This window comes from Brassica napus, chromosome C5 (genome assembly GCF_020379485.1).
Source record: "Brassica napus cultivar Da-Ae chromosome C5, Da-Ae, whole genome shotgun sequence".
Lineage (NCBI taxonomy): Eukaryota > Viridiplantae > Streptophyta > Magnoliopsida > Brassicales > Brassicaceae > Brassica > Brassica napus.
In genome coordinates, this window is record NC_063448.1 from 18006493 (window position 1) to 18020245 (window position 13753).

The following is a 13753-nucleotide window of genomic DNA, read 5'->3' on the forward strand; positions in this document are numbered from 1 at the left end:
TCCGTCTGAACGTTCTTGGCAGGGTAGAAGAAGCTGGTAGCAATGAGGCTCCAAAATGTCCCAATCCCTGGGAAGTCGGGTACGGTGGTGTGCTGGCGCTCGGTCTCGAACCCGTAGATAGTGCAGAGAGTCAAAAGAGGGACTCTGTAGCGAACGCCACAGATGAAGAAAGTCAGGACACCCTCGCTAGCCTTCTTTGCCCTCTCGTGGGTGTAGTAGACGTTCACAGTGGCCATGAACTGACGGACCAGCTCCGGGTAAAGGACCTGTGGGTGGGTAGCAAAGTTTCCCATACCGAACTCCACGAACAAGTCCTCGAGGTCCGATCGGATGCCCAATGCTTGGACCACATCTGGGTCGATGAACCGCGTCGGTTCTATGGAAACCTGTAGCCACGCGTTGTAGAATATGATGTCGTAGTCGTCCCAGGTGTCCTCGATTGCACGGTTGTGGCATTCTAAGCTCTTCGCCGCTTTTCGCGTGTCGAGGAAGTTCTCAAAGAGTGGAATAGGTCCATCTTCGGGCTGTCTTGGCCAAGGGTCTCTGTCACGGACATGAGCTGGCCTGTTGTTGTCGAACCTCCTCTTTGTTCTCCTCTCATCAGCCTGTAAACGAAGTTCACAAACAAGAAAGGATTAGCGAGGCTCGTCTGTTAATTGGTCGTTGTCGATCGACAGAGATGTCTCGATGTCGATCGACTGGACTTGGATAAAATCGATCGATAAAAACCGATGGGAATCGATCGATATATCATTCGCAAAAACCTGCAAAAACCAAATTATGCAATTTGATTTGTATGTTACCAAAAATCCGCTAAAACGATCGATTATATTGTTCCCCAACACGAATCAATCGATTCAAGCTCTAAATTCTCAGGTCAAATCCGATTTCTATTTCAACCTCAGGAAGAACGAAAATTTAGAAAATTCCGTGTTAATACCATGATGATGCGTGAGTTAAGTGATCAAAACGGAGAGATGGTAGAAATTCGAATGGAATGAGTGAAGGAATCGTCGGATTAGGGTTTTCGGGTTTATGCGAATGTCGACTTAAGTGTCGACTTAAGTGTCGACTTATGTGAGCCCGTGTCTGGCTACTTGATGTCGATCGATGACGAGTCTCGTTGTCGATCGACATAGGCTCTTTATTCGGATAATTAAATTAAATTAATTTTTTTTATCCTAAAAATTCTAAAAATTCTACGACTGTAAATTTTAAATTTAAAAATAATGGGTTGCCTCCCATTCAGCGCTTATTTTAAGTCCTTAGCTTAACTTGATATTCGAATTTTCTAATTATCGGGAAGTGGGCCTAAGTCAATGGGCTTGATATTTGGCGGTTTAGCCCAATAATGCTTTACTCGTTGGCCATTTACCGTGAATTCGTCTCCTTTATTATTTGTAAACGTAATGGCTCCATAAGAATTGACATTCACAACAGTAAAAGGACCAGACCAACGAGATCGGAGTTTTCCGGGAAACAGCTGTGGGAACCGAAATTCGCATTGTCGATTTTCGTTTAAGCAATCAGAACATGCAAGTAAAGACGAAAAGAAATAAGAAATCGTAAAAGAGAGCAAAAGGAGTTTTATTCTGAATTCTCGTATGAGCGTTACAACAAGGTAGAAGCCTCAGCTATGAGAGCTGTCGGCGAGATTCCTAGTTCTAACAACCTAAGACTGCAAAACCTAGTTAAGTCACAGCCCGAAATAACAAAAACGGAAAGTTGCCTAATTGCTCTAAGTGCTAAGTTTTCTCTGAAAAAGTCTTCCCATGCTTCTCGCCTAGGACTCCTTATATACTGGCTCCTAGGTCGGTTTGCGCTTTTCCTCTTCTGCCCTTAAGCCGTCATAGCATAAAAATGGAGATATTCCATTTTTTCCGATCCTCGTAATTATCTTCAAAATTTCATATCTATCCGCGGAAACTTGACATTTATCTTTCCTTGCGAACCAAGCGTAAACCGTCATGCGGCTTACGGGCTGCTGGTTAAGAAATCGTAAGTTGGGCTTCGAGTCATGTCTTAGGTTCCTTTGGGCCGTCTTCTGATTCGACGCGTTTATTACGGTTTCTTTCGATGAAGAACGAACTTTCTGCGGTTTTTACCGTAAAGTTTGATCGATGACATAGAATGGCGGGAAACATGAAATGGGTTCGCTACGGTCTTCGAGAGATAGCATCGAAGGGTAGACGAGAATGCATGGACTAATTGTCGTATCGATGTTTTGGAAGAGCTCGGGGTCTACGTAGCGATCGAGTGGAACGGACGCTCGGTCACTCTAACAAACGCTCGGTCACTACGTAGCGACCGAGCGGGACGGACGCTCAGTCGCTACGTAACGACCGGACAGCGTGCATGTGCGGTAATAGCGTAATGACCGAGCTTGGTTAATCTGTGTTCCGATCGTCATACTCGGACCTATCAGTAACTGGTCTGGGTATGTTTCCGATGGCTTATGTTTGATCCAAACAGAATTCGAACGAAGCTATATCTCGGGAACATACGTTGCGACGTTCTCTTGATCGAACATGATTTGTTGCGAAAAGACATACTTGTATTTTGCGGGGACTTGGACGTTAACTTCGTCGTAACCGTTTTCGACCCCAACAGATAGCCCCCCAGCTCGTTAGGATCGTGGATTTCTAGTGAGATTCCAACGTGCGGTATGGCGAGTTCGGACGAGATTGGTGTATTTGGGCGAAATTCGTGTCCGAAAATCCGCAAATAAATAGTAATTTCTCATGCCTATAAGAATAGAGGTAACTTCTTCACAACCTTTACACTTACTCATTCTCATAGAGAAGAATCTTGAAAAATTCTTTTTTTTTTTTTTTCTCTCTATCATTTCCTTCTTAAAAAAGAAAACACGAGATTTCGAGTAAGAAGAGGAGTTTGAGAAAGGATCCTTGCCCGCAAACGTTTCTGAAGAGCTCCGTGTGCCAAAGATAGAATTTGTTCCTCATTCGGTAGACCCGGCTGAGAAATAGGCATGGTGAGAACCAAAGAGAAATCGTTACCGGTCAAGAACCGTCGCCCGGTCGAGGAAGGTGCACCAAGTAGGAGTACTAGCGAATTCCTCGAGATCATGCGGTCGTTCTACCAGATTTCGGATGCGGTGGAGTTCAGGGTTCCTCGTCAAGGAGAGCGCGCTAGTAGTCCCCCAGAGGGTTACTTTACTTGTTACTAAGCATTCGTAGTGCGATGTCGTTTGGGGTTCCTGATTCCCGAAATTATCGTCCATGTGTTGGATCGTTTCGGGGTGGCGATAAGCAAACTGAATCCCCTTGGCATCCAGCACCTCATTGGAGTCCTGATCCTGAGCTATGAGCATGGTCTCTCCCTTACCGTCGATCATTTCGAAGCGCTTCTTAGGTTGCAGATCATCAAGGAAACGGACAAGTACAGGCTGGTCCCTCGGAAGTTCATGTCAGTGGTTAAGGGGTGTACTTCTAACTTCAACTCGTGGAAGAAGTTTTCCTTCTTCGTTCGTGTAGACGCTGCGTCTGTCAAAAAGAGTTGTATCCCATTGTTCCAGAGGTTGCCGAACGATCGTCCCTTCATCAATCCTCTTGCTCCATTTCCTGAGGACATTATCGCTGTGAGGGATCTGCTCAGGAACTGTCCTTTTTCTGGACTTCCTTTACGCCGAAGAGAGTTCGAAAGGCGTTGAGGTTTGTGCTTCCTAGTCCTGCTTTGGGCGGGGAAACAAGGAGTGATTCCCAGCCTGATGACAAAGGTCCCGATGCTGCTCCCACGGTTGCGACGGGGCTGAATTCTTCGAAGGGGAAAGATATTGACCTCGGTGACCTGGAGTTTTCGGTGGACGATTGCATGCTTCCAGGATGGGATCCGGACCTTGCTTTCGGCGATGGAAGCGGTACGAGCGAGGTCCCTATTCCGGACTTTGATGATTTCTTCGCTGGTCTTCCCTCGGGCTTCGATGCTCCTCCGGCCACGAACGAGTCAAGGAGGCCAAAAGTCATCGCGGAAGGGTCTCGTATCACCAACGGGGTATAGGCTTTAAGAATTTTGACAATCGTTTCAAGTGTATATATATTTTTTTTGCTTATAACGTGTCAATCGGTTTTATAGGGCTTTAACTTGCTTGGACCGGCCAATGAGGCGAGCCATAGAGAAGCCATGATCTATCGCTTTAAAGCGGAGAAGGCGGAGAAGGATCATGCTCGCATGCGAGACGAGATGTTGGCGCGAGATGCTCAACTCGCTCGTGATCATGCCAGGGTTGTTCGTAGGGCGGAACGGAAGGGCAAGAGGGAGATTGTCGAGGTGATGAAGACTCGCGCCTCTCAATTCTAGGTCGAGTACGGGAACCTCAAGGATGTTTTCAACTCGCTGGGCAACTTCCGTGAGTGTCGCGGTTCAGTCAGGAGCCTTTGGAAGACGCAGGCGGATGACTACATTTTCGAGAGGGAGATGGAGTTAATGAAGGGCGGCATGAAGGATCATGCTCACGCTGAGACGCTCATTTCTCCGATCGATGGGAGGATTCAGGGATTCTGGGATCCCATCCCGGTTTCTCCTGATACCGTAGAGACCACGGCCGAGTTTGCCGGTGGCGATGAGGATGTGAACTATCATGCGGATGCATTCGGAGCTTCCTTGTCCGGGAATTTTAACTTTGATCTGTGAAAGGTGAGTGTTTGACGGAAAGAAGTTTTTTCCTTTATCTAGTATTCTGCGGCCAAGTGTGGCTTTCGTTCGTATATGTCCAGGCGAGTGTGGCCTTCGAACTTTGTATGGGCCTGTTTTGGCCGGTTTTATATTTACCGGGACTGGCCGTTGGTGGCTTTGAACCCCTACTGCCATGTGGTTTATATATATATAATGGATGTTTGTTTGAGTTACTTTGTTTCGAGTGGGTTTGAAGTAAACATGAGTTGTCTTCTCATATTTAATTCCGTTGAGGCGTTCAATCTGTTGGTTTGTTCGAGATGTGAGTTTTCGTAAAAATTATTTATTCTTACTGACTTTCGGAAACGTCAAGATATGAACGGAGAGACATGTTTTAGGATCTCGTATCGTTTAGATATCATGTCTTGAGATGTCTGAGACCAATGCGATGGGTTTAGGGCAAGACCTAGCCGGCTATAGGTTTTTCTGTTGGGATTTCTACCTGATTCGTACCGATTTAAAGTCCGCGATAGGTTCTCGGCTTATATGACTTGTATGGCATGAACTGAGCATCTTTCCAGAGACAATTTTTAAGCGAACTGGAAGTGCAAGACCAAAATTTCGGATTTTTTTTGTAGCGCGCTTTCGTCCTTGTGTTGGACGTTCGAAGATCAAAAGAGTGATCAAGTTGCGTATGTTTAAGACGGCTGATGTGTTCGTCGGGGCCAATCGACGAACGGAGTGTAAGGTTTTTGTGGTCGCGTTCGGACAATTTGTTCGTATCGTCTCGACTTTTAACTTGGCGTCCTCTCGCAGTTATTTTGATGACTATACGTATATTTTCAGTGCTGAAGAGAGATTGTTTTGCGATTTTGGGCCGTACGAGGCGGCTGACAAGAGTCTTAACGTTTGTAGATTTTCTAAGCGTGTCCTGAGACTTTTGCGTTAATTGAAGCACAAGTGTCTTAAAAAGGAGCACGCATATTGTAGTAATAATTTTTGAAATCTCTAAAGAACTCGATTACAATAACGCATCTTTTCCTATGTGGGAGTATACGAGTATACGCACCCACTCCCCCCCCCCCTTTTTAGAGAGGGGGATAGCTGAACTCGTCTTTCGACGAGCTGCCTACGTACCTCTTTCGAGGATCAAGCCATCTCGTAGTTCTATTTTACGACGCAAACGTTTTTACTCAGCGGTTGTCGCTGTGCTGACCGCCTTGATCGTGATGACTGTGGCCGGGTCAGCGTTCTCTTCCGGATGTTCCGGTTGAGTTGTAGTGTCGGCTTCGGACTCTTGTTGAGTTTCGACGCACGAAGCGTTTGCGTCAGTGGACGATATTAAATCGTCTTTTCTTGAAACGTTTTTGGCCAAAGATTGACCTATCATCGTGCGTTTGCGATTTGCCATTGCGGAAGTCGTCATTTGCCTTAACTTGTGCTCCGCGAGGAAGCATAGTCGCAACTGTTTCTGACATCCCCAAATAGCTGCAACTCCGTTTGGGGTCGGGAATTTGACACCCAGGTGGTACGTCGATGGAACGGTTTGCATGGTGTTGAGCCATGGGGTTCCCATGATCACGTTGTAGATGACAGGATGATCGACTACCGCAAATTCGACGATTTTAGTGATCTCCTTGGCCATGACTGGTAGCTGAATCGACCCAAGGGTCATCGATACTCCGCCTGAAAAACCTGTGAGCGGTTTCGGCGTTGGAGTTACTTCTCCGAGTTCGATGCTTATCCGATTGAGAGTGTCGCGGAAGATTACATTGACCATGCTTCCCGTGTCAATGAGTACTCTTCCGACTTCCAGATCTCGTATGACGAGATCTATGATGAGCGGATCGCAGTCAGGTTGATCGATCCCGCCGGCTTCCTCCTTCGTGAAGGTGATTGAGCAATTCTGATCATCTCTGGTAGGAGACCATGTAGGCCAGTTTGCGCTCGACTCCGCCTTCCGCTGGTAAGCCTTGATGGCCGAAACCGTATCGTTGCAGAATTACGATCCTCCAGTGATCATGTTGACTCTGCGACGATTGTTATCGTTCCCCTTGTCGTCCGGCCTTCTGCCGCGTTTATCCCAGATTGGTTTCTTTGAGGAGATTTCTCCGCGGGAGGATTTCTGTCCGCATTCGGGGGGCGATCGGTCTCGAGGATGAGATCTTTCACGCTGGTCACTTCCAAGAGCTCTCCAGCTAGCAGCTTCGCGGCCAGCCTTGCTCCCAAGACTTTGCAATTAGTCGTGGAGTATCCTCAGGACTGGTGGAACTCGCAGAAGGTGTTTTCATCATATCCTTGATTGCGAGTCCACGTTTTACCCGTGGTTCGGCTCTGGTCCGAGCTGATCGCGTAATTATGCACTCCTTGGAGATCTTCCCCCTCGTGATGGACATACTTGTCGTTACGAGGGTTCTTCTTCTTCGTTTTTGGATCTACATCTTTTGAGGATGGTCTCGCCGACTTATCTTTTCGCGATAAGACTTTTGTTTCTTCCTCGATCATGATGTAGTTTTTCGCCTTGTGGAGGGCGTCCTGGATCGTCCACGGTTTGTCGAGGGCTATCCATTTTCTGAATTTCGACTTGTACCAGAGCGCCTTTCTGAGCGCATTAATGGCCACCTTGTCGCTTATCCCACTGACCATGGACATTACCAACTTGAATCGGCTGATGAACTCGTGGAGGGGTTCGTCTTCTCTCTGGGACAGACTCCAGAGATCGACATCGGAAGTTTCTCTATCTATGAACATAAAGTATTGTTTGAGAAATTCTGATGCGAGCTGTCAGAAACTTCCGATAGAGTTTCGCTTAAGGCGTGTGAACCATTCGAGGGACGCCCCTTCCAGATTCTCGACGAACAGGCTGCAGTAGCCGGTGTCTTTTTCGCCGTCCTTCAGCCTCGCTCTTCCCATCATGATGTGGTAAGCCTGAAGGTGCACCTTCGGATCGGTCGTACCATCATACTTCGGTACATTGAGTTTTCCCGGATCGGATACCCTCATATCTGAGATGCGAGTGGTGAAGGGGGTTTTCCGAGCCCCTTCCAGCAGCCTGTCGATCTCGAGTGCAGCACTGGTAGCGTGATGGATTTGGGATTTCACGGCTCTTACTTCTGCCGCAGTCTTGGTGATATAGTCGCGAAGATCGCGGATATCCGACGTCTTGCCCGCAGATTTCCGAGCATGTCGGCGTTTACTGCGAGTGAGCTCGGTTTGCTTTTCAGCCAGCTCTTCTTGTTTGTTCCAATAGAGGACTTCATCCTCTTCCATCATCGGTTTGTCGAACGGAGAGCTTTCCCGAGCAGATCGGCTTCTGGTCCTTCTTGGATGCCTTTCAACGTCCTTATCGGTATCGTCGGAGACATCGCTAGGATCCAGGTCGACGTGCTCGACTTCGTTATCCTCCGAATCTTTCACGGGAGGCAGAGGACTTTCAGTGTTCCCCTTTTTGATGAGAGATTTCTAGCTAGGGTTTTGACCCGAAGGTTGTTCCCGCGCGGCTCCAAGCCTATCGAGTGGGGTAGCGAAGTCGAGTCTTCTTCCGCGGACTTAAGTGGTTCCGCGGGGGCGGATTGCTCGAGTCCTTGCTGTTAAAGTTTCAACTTTGTTTGGTCAAGGTGCTCACGATCTTATCCTGTTCTTCCGACCTTTTTTCGTAGGTGGCGAACAACTTTTTAAACTCCTCGAGTGCCGCAGCGTTGGGTGGTGCGTTGGCCGCGGATACGTCCGCTGCGGGAGTGTGGAGATCAGTGCCACTGCTTCTGTTAAGAGGAGTCTGCACGTTATCCGCGTCGTCAGTTGACATGTCTGGTTGAGCGTGATGTGGTTGCGAGTTAGATTAATCTATACCCCGTTCCTTCTAGCGCCAAACTGTGGGAACCAAAATTCGCACTGCCGATTTCCGTTTAAATTAGGAAAGTTAGGAAAACCCTAATTTCCCAGAGGTCCCGGATATCTGTTAAACCACACGCCAAGCAATCAGAACACGCAAGTAAAGACGAAAAGAAATAAGAAAGGAGTTTTATTCCGAATTCGCGTATGAGCGTTACAGCAATTTAGAAGCCTCGGCTATGAGAGCTTCCGGCTAGATTCCTCGTTCTAACAACCTAAGACTGCAAAACCTAGTTGAGTCGCAGCTCGAAATAACAAAAACGGAAAGTTGCCTAATTGCTCTAAGTGCTAAGTTTTCTCTGAAAAAGTCTTCCCATGCTTCTCGCCTAGGACTCCTTATATACTGGCTCCTAGGTCGGTTTGCGCTTTTCCTCTTCTGCCCTTAAGCCGTCATAGCATAAAAATGGAGATATTCCATTTTTTCCGATCCTCGTAATTTTCTTCAAAATTTCGTATTTATCCGCGGAAACTTGACATTTATTTTTCCTTGCGAACCAAGCGTAAACCGTCATGCGGCTTCGGCTCGGGCTCGATCGCTACGTAGCGACCGAGTGGAATGGACGCTCGGTCGCTACATTTCCGATGGCTTATGTTTGAACCAAACAGAATTCGAACGAAGCTTTATCTCGGGAACATACGTTAGGACGTTCTCTTGATCGAGCATGATTTGTTGCGAAAAGACATACTTGTATTTTGCGGGGATTTGGACGTTAACTTCGTCGTAACCGTTTTCGATCCCAACAACAGCGTTAGCCAAGAGTTATACAGTAATACTTGATCATTAGGTTCGAAGCGTCTAGAATTGATCTTTTAATCATGATATGTTTTCGTTTTCTCTTTGTATATCTTTAAACTGTCATAGACTAAAAGTCTAATCTCGTCCAGTTCGTTAAGCTGTATGAGCCTTCTTTCGGCGGCCGGTTTGATGTCGAAATTCAATAATTTAATGGTCCAGGCTGCTTTGTGTCCCATACAGTTGATGAAATGGGTGGTTCCTTAAGGGGTTTTGATGGCAGTCCGGTATGCCCAGAGTGTATTGTCCAGTTTTCTAGACCAATCTTTTCTCGATGTGCCCACGGTCTTTTCTAAGATTTCTTTGATTTGTCGATTTGAGACTTCTACCTGCCCACTCGTCTACAGGTGGTAGGGTGTAGCAACTCTATGGTGTACTCCGTTTTTACGGAGTAGTCCTTCAAAAACTTTGTTGAAGAAATGAGAACCACCGTCACTTATGACTATTCGGGGTATTCCGAATCTCGGGAAGATAATGATTTTGAAAAGCTTAATAACTACAGATGCGTCGTTTGTGGGGGAAGCTACCGCTTCGACCCATTTTGACACATAGTCAACAGCGACTAGGATGTATTTATTTCCGTACGAAGAAGGGAAAGGTCCCATGAATCTATTCCCCAACAGTCAAAGACTTATATTTCCTGAATAGATTTATGTTCCATTTCATGTCTTTTACTAATTTTTCCCCTTTGTTGGCATCTATCGCATTGTACTATGAATGCATGAGCATCGCGAAACATGGTTGGCCACCAGAATCCTGCTTAAAGAATTTTTGATAGTGTTTTAAAGGTTGCAAAGTGCCCACCATAATCGGACCCATGGCATTGGAATAATATATCGTGTATTTCAGTATCGGCGACGCAGCGTCTATACATCCCGTCAGAGCAGTGTTTGTAGAGATATGGTTCATCGCAGTGATATCTCCTAACTTCTCTTAGAAATTTCTTTCTCGTGTACCCTCTCAACTCTTCGGGTTCTATGTCGGCAGCTAAATAGTTTACTATATCAGCGTACCAAGGTCTGTCCTTTGAACCTTGTCCGACTACATGCACTCCTTGATCCAGATTTTCATCCACGGAGGAATCATGGTCAGAGCATAGCTTGTTGTGCGCGACGTTAACATTTATACCGAAGGTGAGGGTTTTGGGATTAGTCTCTTTGTTCATAATATCTGTAGTATCGATCGACATACAATCGTTGTTGTCGATCGACCTGGAACTGTCGTAATCGATCGACATTGGATCGTCATCGTCGATTGACAGGTCCTCGGAAGTGAGACTTACATTCCCGATGAATGACTCCGTTTCGTAAACATTTTCAGTCGGTAAGAAATCATCGATAGAGACGTCGTTTTCTATCCTTATCCGGGAAAGATGGTCTGTAACTCCATTTTCTACTCCTCTTTTATCTTTTACCTCGATGTCGAATTCTTGAAGTAGAAGGATCCATCGCAGGAGTCGCGTTTTTGCGTCTTTCTTTTGCATTAAGTATTTAATTGCAGTATGGTCGGTGTGGACGATGAATCGCGAATGTTCCGTAAGGGCATGTAAAGGTCGTCTTTTCTTGATCGTCAGGATGTATAGGGATTTGAAAAAATCCAGAGTACCGTCAAGAAAACAATAGTATTGGTGATTGGCCAATCTTTCCAACATTTGATCAATGAAAGGTAAAGGAAAGTGATCTTTTCTAGTAGCAGCGTTTAGCTTTCTATAATCGATACACATTCGATGTCCAGTGACGGTTCGCGTGGGAATTAGTTCGTCTTTGTCATTCTTCATCACAGTGATTCCACCCTTTTTTGGTACAACATGCACGGGGCTAACCCAATTGCTATCCGAAATCGGGTAAATGACTCCGGCATCTAGAAGTTTGATTATTTCCTTTTAAAAAACTTCTTTCAAGTTCGGATTTAGTCGCCTTTGGTGTTCTACTGACGATTTCGAATCGTCTTCTAGGTGAATCAGGTGCATGCACATATCTGGAGAAATGCCAGGAATGTCTTCGAGAGAGTACCCGATGGCCTTCCTGTATTTGCGAAGTTGATTTAATAACAGTGCAAGTTCTCCGTTTGTGAGGTTGGCGTTCACGATTACTGGATATTAATCTTTATAGAGAAAGGCATATTTGAGTCCAGCGGGCAGCTGTTTTAACTCAATCTTCGGTGCTTTTTCGGGATCCCATTCCTTTGAGAAGGATGGTTGTCGATCGACAGATTTTAGTAAGTATCGATCGACGTTGATTTCCGAAACGTCGTCCTCTATGTCATCAACACTTGTTGTTTCCATGCTCACGTCCATTAATCGCGTGTATTCTCCAGCTCTACTATCGACACTGAAAGATTCCTCTTCATCAGTTGTGAGTACTTTTTCCAAAGGATCGTCTGAGCATGAGTTTATGAAAGATCCTTTGGCCAATTCACTGATGTCGTCTACGCAGGATGTCTGTTTATCGATCAAGGGTCATCTCATCAGGTTGTCCATGTCAAAAATCATTGGAATGTTTCCAATGTTTAGACATATCTTGCCCTCCTTGACATCGATTATCGCACCAGCAGTGGCTAGGAATGGTCTACCCAAAATAAGGGGGTCCTTTGGTTCATTCTGGTATTTCAATACTACGAAATCCGTTGGGACTTGACAGCCGTGAATCCTTATTGGCACGTTGTCAAGCACTCCCTCAGGTAATCTAACGGATCTATCAGCAAGAACCAAAGTTATTTTGGTAGGTTTGAACTTGTCGTATCCTAGGGATATTGCGACAGAATGTGGCATGAGGTTCATGCTGGAACCTAGGTCACAAAAGGGAGGAAAATTTTTGTTCCGTATATTGCAATCCAAAACAAAACTGCCCGAATCAGGTCTCTTGATCGGGGTCTCGCCTTGGATTATTGCACTTACTTCCTCAGAAACCATCATGACGCTTCGCTCAGTGGCTGGAAAGTTGTTGGATACCATATCCTTTACGTATTTTTTATTGAAGGCGATACTTTTATAGCATCACTCAATGGCATTTCCAACGTGATCTTGTCGAATGCTTTCTTGCAGATCGCTTTGTCTAGCTCTCGCTTAGTCTGAGTCTTGTTAAGAGGGAAGGGTGGTAGAGTCCTATACACTCTTTCAATTTCCGGTTCAGTCGGAGTTTGGAGTCGATCGACATTGTTTCCTGAGTGTCGATCGATATTCACCGTGGTTTGTCGATCGACATTTGTTCTTTCTTGTCAATCGATTTCAGCATCCTCTTCTATTTCTCCTTCTTCTTCCTCGAGTTCGATGGCCTCTTCCTCAGTGTTGGGCTTCCCTATTTCTCGAGGTATTTCTGACTTGGTACTGGGATCATCGAGGTTTATAGGGCGTGACCTACTTTCACCGGTTTCCTCAACTTCAGCATGTTTCTCTGTGTTGTTGATTTCTATTGCTCTCGGGATGAGGCGTTTTCCGCTTCTCAATAGCACGGCATTAACTTGACGTTTTGGGTTCGCGTCAGTCCGCCCAGGGAGACGTCCTGTCTCTCTTTTGATGGCGGTTGCGTTTTCCGCGACCTGACTGTCCAGTCTCTTAATTTGTACACCTAAAGCGTCGAACTTCCTCATCAGCTCACTGAAGACTATGTCTATCTTTCTGTTCATGTCAGTGGCCAACTTGCGATTTTCCGTGAAAGCTTGGTTTAGCCTAGATTTTGCTCTGCCCTGGCGTGATTCAACAGTAGCATCGAAATTTTGGGTAAAGCTATCGAGGTTAGGGTAATTATTTTTCAAGGTATGGCTATCTACGAAATCTATTTGCTGCCCTAGTTCAGAAAGGGTGTCATCATCAATTTGATAAATACCAAATTGGTTATGTCCCTCAAGGGCAGGATGGGGCGAGTCTTGATGTTCTTTGATTTCGAGTAAAGGTGACTCATCAACTGGGTCAGCTTTTCTTCCTAACTCTACGTCCATCATTTCGTAGGATCTACCCGTAGCTATATTTTTGATCAAACGCTTTGCTTCCTCAGGGTTTCTTGTACTAAATTTCCTTCACTGGCTGTGTCGAGCATGATCTGGTAATGAAAGGTTAATACCTCCGTAAAAGGTATTAATGAGTTGCGGCTCTGAATAGCCATGGTGGGGGCATTCAAGTTGGTAGCTCTTGAATCTTTCCCAGGCGTTTTTGAAAGATTCCCGTGGATTTTGATGGAACGTGGAGATTTTCCTACCTGCATCCCAGTAGTGCGCCTCATCGACTAATTGATTTATAAAAGCACTTCTTATCTCTGTTAGGGTCAAAATCGGTCACGACGGAATCGATGTCCGAAAGTCCTCAGAAAAACCGAATCTCGGTCAAAACTTCAAAAGCCGAGAAAACGAACAGCCAAAACGGATCGCCCGGCGAGCTCGGCCGCGACACTAGCCAGCTCGCCCGGCGAGCACGGCCGTGTTGCCGATCGAGTCGCCGGCGAG